The sequence below is a fragment of the Carassius gibelio genome, chromosome B14, assembly GCF_023724105.1.
Source record: "Carassius gibelio isolate Cgi1373 ecotype wild population from Czech Republic chromosome B14, carGib1.2-hapl.c, whole genome shotgun sequence".
NCBI lineage: Eukaryota > Metazoa > Chordata > Actinopteri > Cypriniformes > Cyprinidae > Carassius > Carassius gibelio.
Window position 1 is genome coordinate 5,343,636 of NC_068409.1, and position 25,147 is coordinate 5,368,782.

General features: G+C 38.1%; 1 protein-coding gene across 3 annotated transcripts in view; it reads right to left on the bottom strand.

Moving 5' to 3' along the window:
* Positions 1 to 18,445, bottom strand: part of LOC127971904 (neuroligin-3-like) — a 163,311-nt gene extending 144,866 nt beyond the window's left edge. Inside the window, exon 1 of one of the 3 annotated variants that reach the window (XM_052575230.1) lies at positions 18,160 to 18,445. The gene's annotated coding sequence lies outside the window, so the exon portion shown is untranslated. Of the gene's footprint in view, positions 1 to 8,498; positions 8,621 to 18,159 lie in introns of those variants that run through there. The other 2 variants (XM_052575232.1, XM_052575231.1) reach the window with 2 other exon arrangements.
* Between the last annotated feature and the right edge of the window lie 6,702 nt (positions 18,446 to 25,147).

Consider the following 25,147-nt stretch of genomic DNA (forward strand, 5'->3'; position numbering starts at 1 on the left):
TTCACAAAGCTGACACTTTAAAGTTTACTGTTCAGGAATCAGAATCACTCAGACTGTTATGATAATAGAGACATATAAGCTCAAACATAAAAACAAAAATAAAAATATTAAAAACATATGTTTTAAATGTATTTAAAAAAATGTTGATGTAGGAAATGAGTTTGAGCTAAGGCCACAAGTCTTCCAAGTCTTCCAAAACTTCGTAAAAAAATTCATAATCGAATCTGTAAAACTGTGAATTTTATTAAATATTTTCTAAGGCCATGTCATGTGTGTTTTTAGAGAAGGCTAATCAGATTGATTTATGGCCCTTGTCATCTCTGTAAGATCTCACATGTAAACTCTCCTGTGTATTTTGTGTGTGTTTGGCTGTGAAAACTGCCCGATTCATTATTCCATTGTTATCACCAAACGAGTCTTTCACACCTCCGCCAGGTATGACACATTATCCGCATTATTCTTTTATCATTATTCTTTTGTTTTTATTCCACCTTTATTAGCCTTGATTGTGGTTTTTCAGGCTTTACAAAGCAACAAAGCAGCGATCTCACTTCAGTCTCTCTTTGCATTTAGCCCTTATTTATCAAAAGTCTTACTATAAAAATACAACAAAACATTTTCCTGTTTTACTGTTGTAAAAATATGTTATTTGTAGCCTTTTTCATCGCTGCACAAGTTAGCATTTCCAATGTACATTTTCGATTTTTTTTATAAAAACGCCCCAGATCTCAAGAAATTCTCATACCAAGCTTTACTATCGTAATCGCGGGTTTATTATTCGGATATTTCGTGTGTACAGAGATGTTTCTGTGTTGTTTTGGCCAGATAACTACCAGGAAGTGTGCAGGAAGCATGTGACACGATGTGGCGGTGTCCAGATATTACACTCTAAGATTGACATTGGGAAGGCCCAATCAGAGTCTGAGTCACACACAGCACGGGCTGTGACCACTGCACACACACACAGATCGCTGGGAGAGGCTGTTTATCATCAGATCGCGTAAATCCATGGAAAATGAATAGAAATGACGATTCTGTCTGAAGAAATATGAAGTAAACATCAGTAAATATATCCATATATCTCCACAGATATGCATCTTTTGTCTATAAATCCTTATTGACGCTGTTCAGTGAGACTATGTGAACACAAATAAACCGCTGCTGACGTGACTGAATCTGAGTGGTGAATTTCTATTCAAAATATGGCATAATACGGATTTATTATTTCGCACTCCTGACATAAATCACTAAATATCTGTCACTGCAACAATGTTTTATCAAAATATTGGTCAAATATCGAAGATAGAGTCTTTAAACTTTCAATTGATGCACAGTTTTTCCAGATGAAGTAAGACAGTGTTGTTTAACGTGCTTTGAAAGTGAAACAATAATAAACTGGGGCCGTCGGCGATGTTTGCACGTAAAGGGGTTAACAGTTTTGAATGAAAAATCCTGACCTTGGCCATTGGTCCAATGTACAAGCATACATATCTATGTGTACAAGACTGCACATTCATGAGACATCAAAATTTACTCTGACTTACACCATAAAAACATACAGCTGTGGTTCCGCTTGTAAAGTTTTTAAGCACCTGGTCAGCGCTACCCAGCCTGTCTCGCTGGCTCCTGCAGACCATCGGCCTCGGCTATGCAATTCAGTTCACCCAGCGCCCCCCAAGTTCAGCGGTATCTGCTTCACTACAGTGAAAGCGTCTGATGCCACTGTTCTGTGGGAAGAGATCGCAGTCCTACTGGCAAAGGGCGCAACAGAGCCGGTCCTTCCAGCTGATATAAGGACGGGGTTTTACAGCCCTTACTTCATTGTACCCAAGAAAGGTGGTGGGTTATGACCGATCTTGGATATGCAAGTTTTGAACCGGGCCCTTCATCGACTACCGTTCAAGATGTTGACGCAGAAACGCATCTTCGGGTGCGTCCGTCCCCGAGATTGGTTTCCAGCGATTGACCTGAAGGATGAGTACTTTCATGTGTCGATCCTTCCGCGCCACAGACCTTTTCTGCATTCAAAGGATGGACATATCAGTACAAGGTCCCGCCCTACGGGCTGTCCCTGTCTCCCTGTGTCTTCACAAAAGTCCCCAAAAGTTCCCCTCAGAGAGCAGGGTGTTTGTATTCTCAATTATCTAGACGATTGGCTGATACTAGAACAATCTCGGGATCAGTTGTGTGAGCACAGGGACCTGGTGCTCCAGCACCTCAGCCTGTTGGGCCTTCGGGTCACCTGGGAAAAGAGCAAACTCTCGCCAACGCAAATAATCTCTTTTCTCAGTATGGAGTTGGATTTGGTCGAACAGACAGCACACCTCACAGAGGAACGTGCGCGGTTAGTGCTAGCCGGCTTGAATACATTCAAGGGCAGGACAGCAATCCCACTGAAACTTTTTCAGAGGCTCCTGGGGCATATGGCGGCCTCAGAGGCACTTACATCACTCTGCCTGTTACATATGAGACTGCTCCAGCACTGGCTTTATGGCCAAGTCCTGAGGTGGGCAAGGAAGCGCGGCACTTACCGAGTCCAAGTAACACCGGCCAGTCACCAAACCCTCACCCCATGGTCAGATCTTGCAATTCTCAAGGCAGGGGTGCCTTTAGAGCAGATCTCCAGGCATGCTGTGATTTACATGGATGCCTTCACCACCAGCTGGGGGACCAAGTACAATGGGCATGCAGTCTCAGGGGTTTGGACGGAACGTCCGGCGCCAGGCCTTCATGATGAATCCATAAGAACCATGGAAGGGTGGGTTCCATATTGAGACTTAAGCGGTACTCGTATGTGTATAGTCCACGGTATAGCCTTAGAGCCCATGTTTCCCCGGCAGACTTCTGCCTTCCCAAGAGGGTATTAATCATCTCAAATTTCTCTATATACACTTATAGAGACCTCCTTCGGGAAGGATGGGGCTTCTGCAGCGTCCCTGTTCCAAGCAGAATGGGTACGTTTTCCCCATGTTATCCAATCTCACCCAGTGAGGTAGTGCTTTGACATCGGTGAGTGGAACTCACTGAAAACAGAATTTATGCAGAGGGGAAAAAATAGAGTGAATTTAATATACCCCCCCCCCCCCCCACATAAGATTTTTTTTTTGTTACTAGTAGTAATTCATTTAAGTCACTATTGGACTAATTGCACGTTCATATTAAATTAACACAGTCTAATCCATCACAGTCTAAAAACAGTCTAAGCCATGCATTTCTGACAAGAGTGCTTTTCCAAATATTATGAAGAAACTATTTAAATACTGCCTTATAAGAAAACATGTTTCTGCCCATTCAGAATCTCAGCAGTACATATTGTTTCAATCACCTTTCGTATTATGAATACTGAGTATTGGATCATACTGTTAAAACCTTTTGACTGGTAGTGTACATGCAGCCTAATGAAGCATGGCTCTATGTTCTGTTATTAATGAGCAGCTCATGATCTGTGGGTGTTTCCATAGACATGAACGTTTTATACTTTAATGTTAAAGACATGAAGATAGGCGTAGATATTAGTACTTTAATTTTACAATTGTAATGCAAAATTTTAGAAAAAGACCCCACCATAGCACAGAAACTGCACTTGTTAAAATTACAAATGACTTGCTTCTTGTGTCAGACCAAGCCTGCATCTCACTGCTAGTTTTCATGATATTAGGGCTGCGTTCAACACCATAGATCATGACATACTTTACAAAACTATACAGGTATTCAAGGGCAGGCTGTAAGATAGTTTAGATCCTACCTGCCCAATCGCTACCATTTTGTTTATTTAAATTGGGTGTCATCTCATTTATCACCAGTGAATTGGGAGTGCCACAAGGGTCTGTCCAAGGCTCTCTGATATTTTCAATATACATGTTGCCCCTTGGTAATATTATTAGTTTCCATTCCATTAGGGATTAGTTTCCACTGTTATGCTGATGATAATCAACTATACATCTCAACAAGACCAGATGAAACTTCTAAATTATCTAAGCTAAACTAACAGAGTGTGTAAAAAATGTAAAGGATCGGATGCCCAAAAATTCTCCTTTGGATAAGAGAGATTACTTATTGATACAAAAAATTACAATTTGTAGATTACAACGGATGTACTGTTACTTCCTCTACAGTCAAAAATCTGGGTGTTTATAGATTGTATTAGACAGTAACATCTTTCCCATGTTACAAAAAACATAATTTTTCCATCTTAGAAACATTGCCAAGCTACGAAACATGTTATCTGTTTCTGATGCAGAAAAGCTAGTTCATGCCTTCATTACCTCTAGACTGGACTATTGTAATGCTCTGCTAGCTAGGTGCTTGTCCTGCATCTTCAATATACAAACTACAGATAGTCTAAAATACAGCAGCTAGGGTCCTTACCAGGTCAAGAAAATATGATAATATAACCCCAATTTTACAGGCACTTAATTGTTTATCTCCTGTGTACCTAACTAGTCTTTTACAATGCTATAATCCATCAAACTTCCTAATGTCACAAAACTCTGGACATTTCAGAGTACATATAGTAGGATAGCAAAGTCCACTAAAAGAGGCTGAACTTTTTCACATTTGTCTCCCAAACTCTGAAATAGCCTCGGGGTTCAGACACACTCTCTCTTGTTTAAATTTAGATTAAAGACACATCTCTTTGGTCAAGCATTCAAATAATGCATCTCATAATCTTGGACTGCAGTTATATCTGATCAAATGCCCATTATTATTTTTTTAGCTTGGCTTAAACAAATTATTTTTACTTGGTTGGAACAGCAGCTATGCTAATTATGTCTCTATTTGTTTCTCTGTTTTGCCACAGGATTGACATCCTGTGGTAACTAGGATTTACACAAGTTTCAGTCTGGATCCAGAAAACCTGCAAACCCCTCAGAGGACCTTAGATTAATCTAACCCTGAAACAACACATAGAACTACCAAATATTGCTTCAAAACATGACGTATATATCTTTCTTTTGTTTTTATCTAGTAATGTTTATTTAATAATCATAATAATATTGATTATACTGTGTAATAATCACAACATTTTGGCTAAATGGTTCAGTCCTGCTGTGCCATGGTAAAGACACAGGCCAGTTTCAAACATGAAAACATTTAGAAACAGAAATCTTGAGTGTGCCCTGTAAAAAAGCATGTGTAACGAGAGAACACAAGATGAAACTTGTGCTTGTCAGTTATCCTCCAAATCAAGAGCATCTGCTGACTGTACCGAGGAAAACACTTCCAGTAAAACTGGGATTAGAGTGTTGCTGACTGGAGGGAATATAGGGTGAAAATACTATAGAGTGCACTGAAAAATAAAGATTCTGACATCATTTACTCACCTCGCTTACATTCATGAAACACAACAAAAGATGTCTGGCAGAATGTTTTCAATGCAAAAAAAACAAAAAAAACAATGGTGACTGGGGCTGTCAGTCTTGACATTCTGTCTATAACAGCATTCTGCTTCTCACTGAAGAAAGACAGTAATTTGGGTTTGGGACAAGATTGAGGGAGAGTAAATTATGACAGAAGTTTCGTGTTTGCATGAACTCTTTCTTCACAACTCATGAAAACAAGTGTCACATTTTATACCAATATACTTACTAACATTTCTTACTTACATAGTCATTTCCATTGCACAGATAAATAATGAACAAATAAAGCATCTACAGTAGCTCCCAGGCAATGGTGCAGTTTCCTAATGCTTAAAATCATGTTGGTTTAAATGCACTTTAACATAATACATTTAAAATAATCTACACAAAATTCATCTTTTTTACTGTCTCATATGTGTTCCTTGTCTTACAGTGTATCATTCATCAGTGCAGGTTATATAAAAGGAAAAAAAAGATCTTTGAAATTGTAAAATGTTAGCACTAAAGTAAATAAATTAAATAACTAGTAAAAATGAAATTGCTCTCTATGCAGGTGAGATCTATAAACTAATTTGGTCACACTTTATTTTAAGGTCTGATTCTAGCTATTAATAAATCATTAACTTTGAAATTTACTTAAATAAATTCTTAATTTTCTGGTTATTAATAGTTAGTAAGGTAACGGTTAAGTTTAGGTAGGATTAGGGATGTAGAATATGGTCATGCAAAATATGTGCTTCATAAGTAGGGTTGCAAAGGGGTGGAAAATTTCCAATGAATTTATGGAAACTTTCCAAAAATCCCTGGAAGATTCCAAAATATCATGGGAATTTTCCTGCAGAAATATACCAATACGAGTATATGAGATGATAATCAATAAGATGATAATACCAATTTCATCTTCAAAACCTCTTTCCCCATCCTCCATTTCACTTCTCTGATGTGTACCCTCTTCAACCCCCTATTCAGTCTCCATCTCTCATGTGCACCTATACATACGTTCTATCCAAGGTAAGTCATACACATTATAGCCACAAGCTGTAGACACTCGTTCAGGTAAGTGGTGTGTTTGCCAGGGGTTTCAGACTCCAATACAATACCTGATTTCTGTTTTTGCAAATTACATGTTTCAAAGCAAGTGCTGATAGACTGATCAATTTAGCTTGATCCTGGCAAAGAAATTGCAGGATACACAATGCAGCTGGTCTGTCTGCTCTTTGGATGACAATTCAAACATAATCTAACATTCCCCAGACACGGAGTGCTGTCTTTGCCAAGCAGACAGAGGCTTGGGATTTTCCCGTAATGACTCTATTTCCTTGTCTCCTTCACCCAGACCACTGTGACACTGACCCACAATGACAAATTCTTCACTGTACACTTCTGAGGGACTAAATCCAGCCGTTTATTTTTTAAATGACCTTGATTCCGAGGTAAACCTCTATATGTGGCGATATTAAAGATTCAATATGCAGAAACGCAAATAACCTAATTTAAAAAAACCGATGGCTCATTAGGCAACTTTATAATGCACACAAGAATTCCAAAATTACACATTTGTTTCATTCCAAACCCTGTACAACTATCTTCATGAAAGACAATACAAACTTATTAAGATTTATTAGGAACAGAATGTAAACAACAATATTAGCATCTTGGCATATGTTCTCTCTTCCTTTGATTTCACATTCAAATATTTTCCTTGGGAAATTTGCGGCACAAACCCATTTTCGGTTTGTGTCAAATTTAGGGCAGATTCTCTCTATAGATCATTCCAACTAATCAGGAAAAACAAGAACACACTTCACTCGTTCATATGCTCTCGCTTGTGATAGATTAATGTCTTATTAATATTCTGGAATGTGTGCTCTTTATGCTGATACGGTCGTGTTGTCTCAGGGGAATTGGCTACTCTAATAAGCAGGGTGATTTTGAGAAGCATCTGTGCACAGATGGGCTTTAAGCTTCATAAAGGACAAGGACTGTCTTTAAAAAGGCCTTGCCAACCTGGCCTATATTTAAGGTAAAATATATTTACTCAATTAATGTCATGCTAGCATAAAATCAGAGTCAGTGTAATGAACAAATATATCAATATTGCATTTTGAAGATTAATTATCATGCAAGCAAGGTTCTGCATGCTCATCTCCAAGAATTTTGGAGGAACAGCAAATATTTAAATATTAATACCCTTATATGAATGGAGATTAGATGGTGTACACTAGATTCGATGAAGTTTAGAGGTCATACAAAAAAAAAAAATGGTAACACACGACAAAAAAAAAACAATGCAATAAACATTCATTTAAGATGAGATGAAAAACCATAATGTACAAATCTGTTGAGAAAAACTAGAAATATATTCAACATTTACCATGTTTTACTATAGCAAATTTACTATCTTTTCTGGTTACAATTACGGTAATATTTTACCATATCCGTATGGAAATAATAGCATTAACACTAATTTGTTTTTGGGAATCCAATTTCTACAGGTAGTCAGATCTTCTGACAACTGCAGAGAAATATCAGTCAACCTCCCGCTGCAGATCTATCTCATGAACCCCTGAATGCAGATGGAATCACAGGTTATTTTAACACATATTTACTTCAAAGGTCTCACCCTCCCACTTCTATCACAGCTGAGGAAGTGTTCAGTAAACAGTCTCTGTATGTGATGGAGTGCAGGACTGATGTGTTGGGTAACCCTGCTGCCCACTGCAAACCAAGCAGCATGCATCTATCTGCACTCTCTAACCCTGGAGCAAATGGTCTGGCTGACCAAAGCTGGAGAGACTTCAATAATCCTGCAGCCGCTCACTCTCCATGAGCTAGCGTCTCAATCCGTTCACATACGTGAGACGTAACACTCTCATTTATCAGCCGCTTTCCACTTCAGCATAGCCTGACCTTCTACCTTCAGCTCTTGTTTGACAAGGCTTGCTGGCTTTTGTATGTTAATTCCTCAGTAATGGGTTGCACGTACAACTTGACCTTGCTTTAAAACTCTGAAGAAAATACAGTATGATCCCAGCCACAGAAGAGGCCTTCAAATCTCTTCGCCTCGGGAAGAAACCCATTGCTGAAATTTATGTCAAATGCACAATCAAGTAACACTGTCTTTAAAATCACACTTACTTTATTTCTCTTGTTTCTTTCCAGGATAGGCACATTTCAAATGTGAAGAATTGGCTCCCTTTCGGTTCATGATTTGACAGGATTGTTTTGTTTCCATCATGTATGCCGCTTCATGTTGACTGGCATAAAATAAAATGTTAACAATTTACTTACAGATGTAACTATAGATTCATATTGGTGGAATTTCAAACATTATTAATATAATTTAATATTTCAGTTTGCCTCATATTTGCATATTTGGTAACGCTTTAGTTTAGGGGCCAATTCTCATTATTAAATGTTTATTAGTACTTACACAAACATTAGCCCTAACCCTAACCCTAACGCTAAAAATTTATTAATTATTCTGTATGACTATATTTTAGACACCATACCTAACCTTAACCCTCTGTGGGTTGATTATTAACTAATAATAATCAGCAGATTATGAGTTATTGATGCAAAAGTCAAAGTTAATAGTAAGTTGATAGGGATAATTGGCCCCAAATATTTAAAATAAGGGTCACACTTTATTTTAGTGTCCAATTCTCACTATAAACTAACCATTAACTATGACTTTTGCCTCAATTAACTTATTATTTGCTGCTTATTAATAGTTTATAAGGTAGTTGTTAAGTTTAGGGTATTGGGTAGGATTATGGATGTCATGCATTATATGTACTTTATAAGCACTAATAAACAGCCAATATGTTAATAATAGATATGCTAATAAGCAACTAGTTATTAGTGTGAATTGGACCCTATACTAAAGTGTTACCAAAATAAGTTATGTACAGTTTTTTGTTAATATTTTTCTTTACCTTATATTCATGACTGCATTACAGTACTGTAGTGTGTTTTGTGCTTGTGTATGCAATACTGCGAGTTACATTATGAGCTTATATATATTTTTTTTTTGCCATGGATCATCTGAAATATTTAAACACAAAGCAGATTTACTTGTTGAAGTAAGATGGCATATTAACATTTTATCATTCAATATGATCTATATGGCTAATACACCAAACTGCCATTACATAACGCCTGAAACATTTTCATGTACTGTGCATTCATTCACACAGGATTTCTGGCAACCACAGCAGCTAGTTCTGAACTGCAAATTTACCAGGATTTTTTGTTACAGTGCACTGCCCATTAAAACCTTATAAAATTAACAGAAGGATGAAGAAAAGAACTGCTACTAAATCCCTAATGGCCGTGACCCACATATAGGTTTGATGGAGGCGTTCAGATGTGGCCCATTTGCGCTATTCTACATGGTCTTCCTGCTAGCAGCTTTTACTAAGCTCCTTAAAAGGCTGCCCTGAGGAATCAATGAGAGCCTCTGGGAACAGCCTCTCGAGGCCTTATCTCTGATCATGCATCCAAAGAACTCCAGAGCACAATGCTACATCAAATTAATAAATAAATACATAAAAAACAGGCACAACCTCTTCACCTTGTTGGAGTGCCATCACAATATTTAATATATACACATTCAGAAAATGCTGAATGCTTCAACTATGGAGCTAACTCTCTCATTGTCTCTCTTTCTCTCTGTGTCTCCAGATAGATGGAGCATGATACATTTTTAGAGCCGTCTCGTCTAAGCATGAAACAACCAATGAGAGGCCCTCACTGCCTCTGTGTGTAATACGCTGTCATACTGATTTAAGGTCTACTCTAGCACTGCTGTTTGAGTTTTATGTGAAATAATGACTGAGCTAATTGAACTAAATGATGATGCAATCAATATTCTCGGTCAACAGCAGACAGTTTCAATATTCTATGAATATTCTTTATAAAAATATGAATATTAAATACTCTGTAAGCATTCTGGATTCTTAGAATAAAAGCTTCAGACATTGCAGTGATTTGACCACTCTTACATTGCATAGAGTATACATACTGTATAACCCCCTAACCTCTTTTTCTGTATTTTGCATTAATTCTTCAAAAACAAAAACAGCAAACTGATAGAGGTTTATTGCAGTATAAGGAAAATATATCATTAGCCTAATTTTAAAGTTTGTAGCAACCTGCTGCATTTATATAGAAATTAATTTGTATCTCTTACAATAATGAATAAATAACTATATATATATATAACTCAAATTTTTGTGTAATTTAGTAATAAAAAAAAGCACACTTTATATATTCTAGATTCATTGCACACAAACTGAAATATTTCAAGAGTTTTGTTGATGTTGTTGTTGTTTATTTTTAATTCTGATGGTTACGACTTAGGGTGTACTCACACTAGGCACGGTTGCCATGAACCGGGCCCGAGTACGATTGTCCCCCCTCCCCACTCCCCCTCTGGCCTGCACTCACACATAGGGTTTCAGCATTCGTGCCGGAGCACGCTTACGTCATTATGGTGCGACGGTTTCGGGATAAACTGGAAGAGCGGCGCTCTATGAACACAATGGAGTGCATCGCTCTGTTTTCTTTGTGGATAATTTTGTGTTGTTTGGTCCACAGCCTGTTGTTAAACAGATGTGTCGCCTTAGTGGCGCGAACATTTTCACGTAATCGTGCTGCTCGTATGAGGATGTTTGCAAGATACCAGCTGAAGTGCAGCAAGGACTTTGCAGTTTTTCGTTTTTTTATGCGTTTTGCACCTCTACTGTAGACCAAAGCGACCCTTTCCCTGCCATGTTGGTTTTGGAGCGTCGCAAAACTGTGATGCAAAGCGTCCTTTTCCGTGCCCTGGCACGGTTAGCGCTCACACTGCATGCGAACCGCGCCCGAGTCCAACTGAACCGTGCCCTGGCCCACCTCTTCCAAGCGGGCCAGGGCCGGCCAATCGAGCCGCGCCCGGGCACGATTCGGAGCACTCACACTAGTCAAACGAACCGCGCTTTGGTGGTCAAACGCACTCGGGCACGGTTCAAACTGGCAGTGTGAGTACACCCTTACAGCTTACAGGAAAAGTACAAATTCAGTATCTCACAAAAAAAAAATTGAATATTCCATTTTGAGCTTGATTAGTTTGATTAATTTTGAGTATTAATGCTAGGTACCTCTTGGGCTAGTTTAGAACATGCAACCACAATTATGGGAAAGGCTATTTCAGAAGACAATCACCCTCCACAAGGAAGGAAAAAGTGTGGTAGGGAAATGTGCACAAGCAACAGGGATGACCACAGCCTTGGGAAGATTGTCAGGAAAAGCTGATTCTAGAACTTGGGAGAGCTTCACAAGGAGTGGAGTCAGCGCATCAAGGGTCACGACACTCAGATGTCTTCAGGAAAAGGGCTACAACTGTCACATTCCTAGAACCAAGCCACTCCTGAACCAGATAAAACATCAGAAGCATTTCACCTTGGGTAAGGAGAAAAAAAACTGGACTGTTGCTTTGTGGTCCATAGTCTTCTTTTCAGATGAATGTAAATTTAGCTTTTCATTTAGAAATCAAGGTCTGGACTCTGGAGGAAGACTGGAGAGGCACAGAATCCAAAGTCCAGTGTGAAGTTTCTGAAGTCAGTGATGATTTGGGTGCCGTGATGTCTGCTGGTGTTGCTCCATTGTGTTTTATCAAGTCCAAAGTTAATGCAGCTATCTACCAGGAGAATTTGGAGCACTTTATGCTTTCATCTGCTGACAAGCTCTATGGAGATGCTGATTTCATTGCAGCAGGACTTCCAAGAGGTTTGATGACAATTGCCGCCTATCCACTGCAGGAACTTTACCCAGGAACTAGGGACTTTGGCCTTGTACTCGGTGTGTTTCCACCGCAGGAACCAGGAACTACATAAAGTTCCGGGTAAAAAATGCCCCTCAGAAAGTCCCTGCTGGTGAGGTGGTACTTTTTCAAAGTTCCGAAACTTTCGGGGGCGGGACTTGGGCACTAAACATCCTGATTGGTTCACACAGCATTGGTTGAGTTCAACTAATTTATTCAGATCATTTTCAAAATATTACTGTTATTGTGTCATGAAATGTCATTTTAAAAGTATTTCAGGCAAGAATGTAGTTTAAAACTCAAATCTGTGGTTTATTTATAAAGACAGAGCCTATTTAAAAATGTGTTTCACCGATCTCGGAGACGGTGAGCTCCACGCGATCAGCGGGAGATCAGTCCTCATGTATCTGCTTAGAGCACTCTCAACTCGGCTAGACCTTCTGATATGTGACGCTGACTCTGATGTCTCTTTAGTGGTTAAACATAAAATATAATTCGTTTTGGGTAAATCTAACAATTTATCTTTGGTCTGTATTCAATTTATCTCTATGTTAAAATGAAAATAAAAAAAGGCAAAAGTATATAATATTTCGTTTCATTGTAATGGCTGTAAATATATACACGTATCCCTGTACTATGTAAATTTCTGCAGCTCATTCATTATGTTTAAATGAAAACGAAAGGAGGTAGTTGTATTTGATATCCTATTTTGTTTTATTGTAAATATACAGAGAGGACAATTGCAGTAGCCAAGGCGAGCTGACTGAAGTTATCAAGTACGCTGCTGTTTGCAGATTTACCGGACCTGCGTCATCGCGGACATCACACTCCCGAGTCAAATGCACAAAGTCTAAACTACCGAGGATGCACGTCCAAAATCAGCGTACTTTGTATTTAGAAATGCGCGCAGACCTACGTCACCAGACTATTTGCCTAATCTTCCCGGTACTTTAGACCGCGGTGGAAACGCAGAAAGCAACAGGTCTGGGGGAAAAAAAATGTCCCTGGTACAAATGTTCCGGGTAAATTTGGTGGAAACGCGGCAAATGATATTACTGTACTTGACTTGTACTTCACAGAGAGTCTATAGCGTATTGTGAAGAGGAAGAAAAGTAACATCTGACAAACAATATAGAAGAGCTGAAGTCCGCTATCAAAGCAACCTGTGCTTCAATAACACCTCAGCAGTGTATATATATAAAAATATATTTAATATATAAGCATAACATACTTTTATTAAATATATACCTGCACATGTTTGTACACAGTAAACACACACACACAGTATTTATATATAAACATATATATTGGATTGCATAACAACAGTTATGTAATAATATAAACTAGCGTTTTCAGGAAAAAAAACAAAACAACAACAACAAACAAAAACAAAACAGAGTTTTCTTCCCTCTGCATCTTCTGATGTTTCCTAATTTGTCTTGGATTGGATTATCAGTCATTAAGATTTTAAGTGTCATTTTAAGATTTCTCCGACACTGGCCATTATTATTTAAAAGACCAGCTATGTACTTCTTTCCTATGTCTGAATTATTACCCCCCCCCCCCCCCCCCCCCCCGGTATTTTTTTGCCTTGCAACTTCACACATTTGATGAACCTTGCAACCTGCGGTCATGTCAGTCATATGAACATAAGCAGATTTGTATAACATTACAAAATAGCTGATGCAAGGTCACTTGTCCATCCCTTTGGTAAATAGAACAGAATTAAGGAGCCTGGAATAAAGGCGTCCTTGTCCTTTTGGGAAGTGCACCGCTTTAGTCTGCTTTATGAGAGTATAAGAGATCTTTTGAGACAAGGTCAGTGGAATGCTGGCCGAGAACATTTAGATTCCATTCCTGTTGCTTTTTAGTGGCATCTCTCTTGTCAAGAGACTGATATGAAGTGGACATGAAGACTTATCTTTTCAACAGGATTTCCCCTTTTAGCCTTTTAACAAATCTGTTTTCACCCACGCCTAGTTACTAGTTTATTCAAAAAGATCTGAATTACTTCACCAATATTTTTTGTTACCTCCAACAAATGTGTAAAGCTCCTCTAAAAACCTTTTTCACTGAAGTAAGCCTGGAGCGAGCTGCCTGACTGACAGAAAATCTCAGCGGTTTTGTAGAGGACACAAGGAGACATTTAGAAAGACATGCGTGCGAGATAGTGCTCAACATTGAATCTTTGAAATTGCTATTAAGCATGTGCATTATTGTGTGTGTGCTTTATACAAATGCATTCACATGCCAGTTGAAGCACAAAGACAAACAGTGTGTTATAACTAGTGCACACCAGCTGTCTTTTCAAAGGGCAATGCTCACATCCTGTAGACTGCCATTAAATTCAGCCCTGAATAAAAGCAAAAGGAATATGGAAGTTGAAATGATCTGTAAAATCATGCCTATTATCTTTTTCTGCTATTTACGCTGATGTGTATGTATCATTGCTGGGCTAGTGTTATCCATTTTAAAGTAGTTTAAAAGTACTGTATATAGGCATTGTATTTGAGAAGAATCGTAGATGAGTTGCAGCACTTAACAAAAATAGGTTTTGCTATAAAAAAAAATAACATTTTGAAGACACAATTTTTAAACACCTCTATTGTTCAAGTCTATAACTCCATTCGTGTGCGTGCAATAAATATTTCATGCAATAAACAAAAGTATATATATATATATATATATATATATATATATATATATAACTTAAATTAAATATAACCAATTCTTGAAATGTAAAATATTTTAAATTGTAAAACAATATTTTGATAGTAGTTGTTGCACAAATTTGTTAAGAATAAACTCTCATAACTTATACTCTTCTTTACAAAGTATGCAACTCCATAAGGTGTTTATCAGCTGAATGATTTATTGCAATGCTATGGTTATTAAAAATTAATAATAATAATAATAATAATAAGTTGTATGTATATTGGAATAGTACATGATTGACAATAATGAAAATTAAGCTAATATGTAAAATATCAAACACAATATAATAATTTAGCAGGCAAATTGTTTTAATTTTCATGAAAATAAACAAGAAAATTACAATGGAAAAATGAAAAATAAAATATTGATGGCCCTAGCGATAGGGTTATTTATTTATCTATTATGTCAAATATAATTACATATTTGTTTTTCCTTTTGATATTTGAGTTAAATGTAATATTTTATCAAATGAAAACCCTTTCTGGAATGTAAAAAGCTGCATGAGTGTTTTCTGAAGATATTCGTTGAGTTCAGATTCAGCAGATAAACTGACAGAAAACCACATCAGTCGTCGCTTGTGTTCACGTCTCCAGCAGGTTCTGCAGTATTTCGCGTTCAGAAACACAGAGGCAGATGAATTACTGTCTTCTGATTGACCTTCATCTGAGTAATGGCAATAGTCCAGGGTTTTTCAAGCGTGGAGGTCAATAAAGGTGACTCGGAGAACAGATCCCCTGATTTGATCTAACAGTGAAAGACTACGGCGGCAGAATTGATGCTCTGGGGCTGTTCTTGTTTTCTGACTCTCCAGTTCTGTTTTCATTCATGGCATCAAAGTGTTCCCATCATTCAGTGTATGGAAAATTGGGGTAACAATGAAAACAGGAAAACCCAGTAGCTAGAAATGATTTCTTGCAGCATATGTTCAAGATTTATTGACCATGATACTAAATCTCTTTGATCCTGCTTACATGAAACTGTGGGAAAGTTGGCTGAGAGTGCACTCTTAGAAATAAAGGTGCTTCAAAAGGTTCTTCAGGGAGATGCCATAGAAGAACCATTCAGTCAAAAGTTCTCTAAAGAACCATCTCTTTCTTACCTTTTTATAACCTGAAGAACCTTATTTCTCCACAACCTTTTGTGAAACAGAAAAGGTTCTTTAGATGTTAAAGGTTCTTCATGGAACTATTTGGACAAAAGGGTTCTACTATGGCAAGAGAGTGATTCTGCCCCAAATTTTCCTGGATCTTTTGACAATATTCAAATCCTAATAACCTTGACCAAAAGAGTAGATCCAATTTTTGACAAAACCAATTTTTTTCCCAATTAAAAAAATAATAAAATAAAAATGTATTATTACTATTATCGCATAAATGTGCAGTCTATTTGTGTACTATAATTGTTGGTTGGTACATATATTTTCTTTGAAGGTAATTAATAACCACGAATAAGAATGCTGAACACTGACATGAAAATACACTAAAGCTGCAAGTAAGGAATACATTGCTACAGTTGTTCTGGATTTATTTGGTCTGTATGAAAAAGACCAGCCTGGTTCTAACATCTTGTTTCTTTAACTTAAAAGCAGACATCAGAAAGATGCAAAGAGCTCTGAACTCGGATATGTCATTCAGAATGGATTTAAGTCAGCGGCTACTTCAAAAATACCAGCGTACGAGGCCAAAATACAAATAAAGACATTGGGAGAGAGAGGAAATTCAAAAGCAGGACCGTGCATAATCCTTCAAGACACTAAATGCCAGAGCACATGAATAGGTTCCCTCCGTAAAAACACAAGATAAAGCAGCGTGAACGGCAGAGCTACGGAATTAGACTTGCTTTAAGATAGCATCCACTTGGACCAATCACAATCACTTATGTTGCAGCATGTTTTCTCACAACAAAATAAGCCTTACCCTAACCCAACTCTAACCCTCCTCGAAGTGAGAGCTGAAAAATGCTCTTCACTGATTGAGAATGGCAACAACAATCCCTTTTAATATGTTGCCTTTACAGACAATTGCTTATTCACCAAATCACCATGACAACTCCGAGGCACATCTCTCTCTCTCTCTCTCTCTCTCTCTCTCTCTCTCTCTCTCTCTCTGCTTAGCAATTCAGTGCAAATCGTCTCTCAAGTCTTTTAAACTACAGTTTGACAGTCTGGTCCCTGAAATTAAAACTGCAAAGCCAATTGAGACTGTCTTAAATGAAAATATGGGCATCCCTGACACCAGCCAGTTTAACATGTCATCATATAAATGTTGCTGTATTTTTGTTCGTGTGAAACAAGCAAATATCAAGTTTATCTGCTGAATGTATGCAGCTAACATCAAAGGGTGAGGAGTTCTCAAATTCTTTCGTAATGTTCATGCATGCAGTTTTCACGAGCTTGTATAACAGACTACATGGAACATTTGAACTATAAAAATGTAGCCTTTTGACACAGAGCAGGACAATTTACATTTACATTTACAAAAAGAAAATTCTGAATTTAGTTACAGACTCAAGATTTTATGAAATATGTGTTATGAAATATGTTTTAAAAAGGGCTTTTCTTGTACATTATGCATACATTGCATGGAACTCTTCTAAAAACACACGATTTGATTTAACAAATTGCACAAAATTATGAAATAATTGCCAAATGTTCACAATGCATTTATCATAGTCTCATAATCTGAATACATATTCAGTAAAAGCATAAATTCAATCATCAGCTCGTAAAGGAATCCAGGCGTAATAGAAACGCAACATGGAAGGCGCTTTAAACGAACGCGATCTGTTAGCGACGCGACGCGACGCGACGAAACTGCAGACCGCTAGAGGTTGCGGCTGGAATCCTGACGTCGGTACCTCTTCGACCAATCAAATACTTTTTTTATGCGAGCCACGGAACGCGACGCTACTGGAAAGCTCTAACGCGCTGCCTCCTCTACGCGCTTTTACAGGGGACGTTCTGGAATTGTCGCGTCGCGACGCTCGCTTGCAGTGCAGATGGGGTGTAACAAGTGCAAGAGACCCTCATCCTTATCTCCTGTCACTTTTACCGGCATCGAAGCACTTCACCAAACCCGCTTCACCTCTCCTTCATCTCACTGCGCATCTCCTCGCCCCAGACGCAAGGAACACTGAAGTTCACCCAATTGTTAGGTGGCAATCCTGACAGAAGAGATCTTGGGATAAGACGTAGAGGTGCGCAACGCATTCTACAGTCTGTCCGTTTGGTGACTAATAACTTCTCCTCATCAACAAGAATTATCCCCATGAACAACTCACCTGCTTTGGTGAAACATCAAATCCCCCATTCCTGGTATTCCTGTTCCCTAAAAAAAGCCGCGATGCGTGCGCGTTAGTGGTAATCCGTGGCTGTGTTAAGATTTCCTCCCAGCGCTCTTCATGCAATTCGTGTGACCTTTTCCAGCGATCGCATCCTTCATCCTTTACACTCCAGTCACATTCTCGTGTTTTTCCTGCGCGTATGATCCTGATGCTCTGGTCCCGCGTGTTCGCAAGCTCCACAAGAGCTTCACGAGTGCGCGCTGCGCGGACACGCCAACACAGGCGCGCGGGTTACTAGGAAACCCAAAAGCGCGCACGCATGCAGGAGAGAGGGGGTGTGAGTAACCCTGCTTTTCAGGACATCTATAGAGAGCCTTTTGCTATTGAATTATGTGAATTGCATTTCCTCAGTATAAAAAAGAACAGAATAACAAAATAACACAAACGATCTCATTGGGACTAATTGATGTGTGTTTTATAGAGGAGCCTGGGGCTACATGTAACATTTTGTACTTTGGGATTTTTTTTTGTTTTGTTTTTTGTTTGTTCTTTCTCTTAGTAGTTTTCTTTTGAAATATAATTTCTATACAGACCTTGTAGTTAATATGATTACTAAACTCATTAGGCCTCTAAATTCCTATAATGTGTTTGATATTTTACATATTATTTAGTTTAATTCTTTTCATTGATGCCAAAATATATACATATAAATATATGTCATTGATGCCTGGAAAGTCAGAATGTAATAAAAAACTATTTTTTTTATTTAAACATCATAGCAGTGCACCGAATTATTTTAATGGAACACTAAAACAAATAAAAATATAGCTGCATACTCAAGTTTATATATATACACACACATACATACACACAGCAAGTTTGAATAAAAGACCTCATATTAATAGACACTATGACAACTTCCCCATGTGAATACTATTTATACTGCAGAAATAAGTCCTTGTACACATAAATGAATACATACCTGATATGTATTCAAGAGAGTGCAGTTACATTCAGATCACTCCATTTCACTCCCGTTCTATGGTTGCTGCAATGTAAATGCTTGCTTTTTTTCAATTTGCATATTTATTGTTTATAAATCTGGTGGAAACGTCCCAGAATTCTCATTACTCAGTTTTTTCACGAACAAAGGCAAATTCTGCCCTGTGCGGGCCGTGAGACGTTTGATTGGTGGGATGCAGCCAGGTGATCAGCGTTAGATTTCCGAGCAGTCGGTGACTGGGCAACCGGAGCGCCGAGATTAAAGTCATTTGGATCTGAATGGCTGCTATAGTTTCCCGGATAAAACAGTAATTTAATCATTGAATGAGAATGCTTGCGCAGGCCATGTGTGTAAACACAATTGCTCAGGGGAAAGGAGATTGAGAATTCTCAGTGTGCAAGCTTTAATCGCCAAAGTGGAGCTTTTCCGGCCTTTATATTTCCCTGCAAAATGACTCAAGCCACTTACGGTGCATTTGTCGCTGTCGCCTAACCACAAGTCAGTCATCGGAGAGCTATTCTGTATATTTCTGCATATTTTGTTCTGTCATTTGCGCTCAACTGTACTTTAGTACCTCGTGTGATTTCAAGCCTTCTGTCTCTATGAGGCTCTGCAGGGGTTTGAAAAGAAGGAGTGCCAAAGGTGACACCGAGGGATTTTCCTCTTTCAAAGGCCTCACGAAGCAACAATAAAGGAATTCAATACAGCACACCCCCCCAATGAACCAGAATTTTACTCTGCGGTGCATTTCACAGACGTTCTGCGCATTGGGCCTGTGCAGCGCAACACAAACGGATTCATTCTTCTAAAAAGAGGAATTAGAGCATCGGATCCCTAGCGTTTTTCATCCTTCTCCCCCTTTCCGAGTATGTTTAATGACAGCTGGGAATTCGCTCCGACCCAGCCCCTTTACAGAGAGAGCTAATTAGCAGGTTTCCTCCTGTCTGTGGTGCCACCAGATGGATTCCCAGAATGCAACCTGCCAATGTCAGTGAGCAGGGTTTCGCAGGTGGATCCAGTAGACGGGGACTGCCTGGAAATGGACTTCTGCGCTGTCCACCAGAATCCTGTTAACAATTTCTGCGTGTTTTCCAACCCTTGTGGTCAGAGATTTATTCCACTACTAATTATTGTTTTACAGGCAGTTAGGAGGGTGAAAAGTAACTGTGGATTCGACGCATATTTAATGATGTGTATTTGTCAAGGCAAGTCAAATTCATTTCTATAGTGTTACAGACTCTAAAAGCAGCTTGGCGGAGATAAACAGACAAATAGCAGAATCAAATATGGAAACCAGACTATGAACACATTTTGGATTCTACTGTTAAGCAGCTCTAAAAGACAACAGACTTAGTCAGGGTGGTGCCATATTTAATTTTTAGTAGGAATGAAAAAGAGGTTGTGAAGACTAGAAATAAAGTATGTTCAATGAACTGCATTGTTGTTTAACAACATGCCAATTGTTCACTTGACAAAATGCCTTACCCAAACAACATTCAATAGAGTAAGACTCCATAAAACTGTTTTGAAAGTTGTGATCTAGACCCTATACACAGTGTCAGTGTTCATAGTTAAATGAGGTCCTATTATGCCCTTTTATTTGGTTATTGGGGTGTCCTAGAATAGGTTTCAACAGGTGCTCGTTGAACACATTGTTTTTTTTAGTTCTGTTGCACTTAAGCCCCTCCTTCCAAAATACTGATTGGTCAGCTAGCCCAGTGCATTGTAATCAGCGAACCACATGTTCTGGAAATGTCACTTTCCTCACCATAACCATGCCATTGCGACAACACTTTACATCTCCTCTTTATCTTCTCCAGCGTGGCTCAACCAGGCCTCACAGTTTTTTTTTTTTTGTTTTTTTTTTGCATGTTCCATGGCCAGGGATTTTTTTTAGGTGAGTGATTTTGTGTGTCACGAGATCCAGAAGTGCACTGTAGTCTAAAGTAGCCATTTGTTGTGGGTCTTCTGTTAAAGAGAATATCAGATTTTAGAGTGTACTTTTAGTTCGTAATCTTTTTTCTTGCTTAAACACCAAAATTACACATTACTAACCCTAACCCTAACTAAAGTTGAAAAATTAAAAAACATAATTTGACCCATTTAAATTTGATACTGGCATCAAACCTGACTAAATTCTATATAGTGTCTTTATTTTGCTCAAGTCAGTTCAGTGATGGTTCAGTTCAGATCAATAACTGTGTAAATGTCATCAATCTGAGTCCAGTTTAACTGTAAATAGTACAAAAGGCAGAAATGTCGTTATTCAGCATGAAACTGTTCAATGTTGATTCAGTTCAGTTCAATGTTGATGTTGTAAGATGTGATTCGGCAGTGAAGCAGCTCTACAGAAGATGACCATGCCACCATCCAGCTTATGTCGGTTAGGTCTCAAAATACTCAAATGACAAAACACTGAAAGTTAAGTGACTTTTAGAGCCAAACTATTGAAAGCAGATCATCAACCTTTTCTGTACCCTTCAACCCAGACTCAGGACCCCCTAAAAAATTTAAAAAAGACTAGATTTTCTCAGTAACACAGTGGCCAGTGTTGTATTGACAGAGACCACACACACTTTTCTTTAGATGTAAAAATCTAGTTTGTATTCAAACTGTAGATATTCAGCCATTGCTGTTTATTTAGCAGTGAAACCCTCACCAAAGTGCAGCATCCTCAGAAGCAAGAGACATTCACTTCTGCAGCTTTGTCACCTTAATCCAGAGAATTGAGAATTTACTGCTGTTTTGAAGGTTAATGTACAGATCCAGGCATGCAAAGTCACAGCCACACAATGGGATGTGCAAAGGACTCCAAAGTGACCTGGGCTGTATGCAAACCGTATATTGTGTTCCTGTAGCACAGCTTCTGTGGCATGAGACTAGCAATGACAAGGTCATGGGTGTGATTCCCGAAAATGTGTGGAATGCACAGTAAGTCACTTTGGATAAAATCATCTACTAAAATAATTTAAAATCATAACTGTAAGAGAAAAGTAAAGCTAATATTGATCGAGTACAGTAATGTATAAAAAGCATTTTTTTTTTTTTTTTTGCAGTGCAAATCTCATTACTCGAGTAATGTTGTGTCTTATCCATTATTTTTACATTTAAGCACAGATGTAATCCTGTACACATTTAAAACCCTGATAATAATTTTTCTTCTTCTTCTTCTTCTTTTTTTCAGAAAACATAATATTTATTTGCTGATGATAGCCAAATATAAAGCTGTTTCTCTTAAATAACTAGATAGTAGCAGTGTTTTGATTGGCTGAGAGTTCACACAAACTATTAAAAACAGCTATTCTTATGGGATATGTTTTCCCTATACAGCATGAAAAGAAAAACAAAACCTCCTTTTGCTGAAACAAGACTATTATAGGCGGTATAATAACTCCCAAGTGCCTGAGAGGGAAAAAAAGTAAGATAACTGAGAAACATGAAAACTCCCATATATATATATATATATATATATATATATATATATATATATGAATATATTTTAGCAGAGACCATTCAAACGTTTGGGGCTGGTAAGGAAATGTCTCTTCTGCTCATCAAGGTTGCATTTATTTAATACAAAATACTTTTACTTTTATTGCTGTGATGGAAAAGCTGAATTTTTCAGCTGGCATAACTCTAGTCTTCAGTGTCACATGACCCTTCATAAATGTTGAAGACATCTGCCTAATAACTTTTTTAAGGATTTTTAGAGGAATAAAAAGTCTAAACAACATTTATTTGGTGAAAAAAAAAAAAAAAAAAAAAAAACTTTTTCGCAACATTATAAATGTCTTTAATTTAATGCATCCTTCCTTCTAAAATAACATGTATATGCATTCTTAAAGCAATCTTTGATTGCCTTTTTTATTTATTTAATTTTCTTTTTACTAGGGGAGTGTTGAGACTGTGTGTGTTATTGCCATCGGTGTTATCATGTGTAACCTGCAGCTCTAGAGTGATTTACAGAGTCACCTAGCATTTATGCCTCAGATGATTGCTGCTATCTTTTCTTATTTTTTGAGCCAAAGACGCTGCACGCTTCTGGGGGTCCTGCACCAGCTGAGCAGCTACTGTTGAGATGAATATGAATTGAGATGAACAGATAGCTTTATCGACCCCTTTGGTGTGCATGTCTTGTAACCAAACAAAGTCACATTTGGATATGTGGAAGTTTGAATGTCCTGTGGTGCCACCAGATGGATTCCCAGAATGCAACTTACCAATGTCACCGAACAAGGTGCAATGCATTTTCATTTTTCAGCAAACTATTCCTTTAAGTTTGAGTTGTTACCAATGCAAGATGTCACTGGACAAATCAGGTATACTCTACAGTAAATGTGTATCCCATTGAGATTTTGTATTTTGTGCTAAAGGTAGACATGTTCACACTGATCAATCTATAAATACCCCATCATATTTCTGTTTTGAGAGGAGGTCATTGTTATAGAGAGCATAGAGGCTTGTGCAAGGTGAACCGTGGACTGTCAGGAGGTATCGAGGGAGTTAGGAGAAAATACAGCTTCTGGCAGCACATCAAAGAAGCCACTAGATGAATTATTAATTATACTGGGAGAAAAAATTTGACAGTCAGAAAGTAACATACAAAGGTGAAATTGAATAGAGAAAACACACCAAACAAGCACTTATCATAATGATGCAAGCAGCAAAAGAATAATAAATAAAGTCATTATTCAATGCTAATCTTATTTTGACCTATATAACGAGAAGACCAGTTTCCAAGAACATGATTCCAATGAGTGCAAACTCAACGGTGTCCCAGCCCGTCAATCTGTTCAGCTGTGCAAGAGTCTGTGTGTATACATTTATCACCATCAGTACCAAAGCTCACAGCGAGGCCGATATTTAGATAGACTCACAGCTTTATTTCTCCAGCGTCCCCAGGAACAGAAGTTCCAGACTCTCCCACCTGCAAAGCCTCCATCTGCTCCTTTTGTCACAGAGCAAGAGAACGAGAGAGTCAGCAACCGTTAACACAACACTGGCTTTTCTGCGGTCCCAACTAACACTGCTTCTGCAGGTTACTCTCTAGTTTGAGCAGTCTGACTATCTTAGAAGCTTATTATTGTGGAAAATAATTTCAGAGTATGCAAAATACATAGTTAACTGAAAGATATTGAATCAATACAAGACAAAATTCTCAAAAATGAATCTAAGAGTAAGATGCATACCTGACTTTTAGAAAAACACATAGTATGACGTGTGTAGACACATTTCCTGCTATGTGATCTTTCTGGATACAGAAGACCCCGACCTTTTTGCTGCAAAGCTTTAAATACAAAACCAAGATAAAGCATCCCTCAAATGGAGGCATGTACAGACAATTGGAATTTGCATTAACCCAGGTCCCAGAACGGGGTAGTTTACACCTCAAAGGGAACAGAAGGTAATTTACATGGAAGAGTCTGGAAAAGGGCATTCCCATTACAGTAAGCAACATACCTCTTAATTCTTAGGATCTGTACTATCTTTTAGTCTACTTTTGTAAGATTGAAACCATTGTCCCACTCGCTCTGACACTATTCAAATTATACCAAACATGACTGTAAATAATACTTGCATTCATGTAGAACATTATAATTTTGATCATTCTGAGTGAACCAAGAGGAGAGGGGATGAGAAGGAACATATGTGAGACAGGTGTTTCCTGCACCTCCACTCTGTGGAGTGTCTCGAAGATGCTTGTGTATATTTGTATTGTCTGTTCTCAGGAGATCAAAGTATCTGAGGTTCTTTCATCATTACAAAACCAAGGTTAATCTAAAGTTGTGGTCACTTTTACTATTGCTCCGCAAAGTACTGTGGAAATGTATATGATCAGAAGTATGGGGTGTAGTTTTTCTCTTTGACCCATTGACCAACAGAAAACTGCTTTGTTTAAAGGTGATTTGTGAGCTGTGTTTCAGACATCTCTGAACATTGATAGTAGAAAAGTGACCCCCTTTTTTATGCCTGCAAAATTTT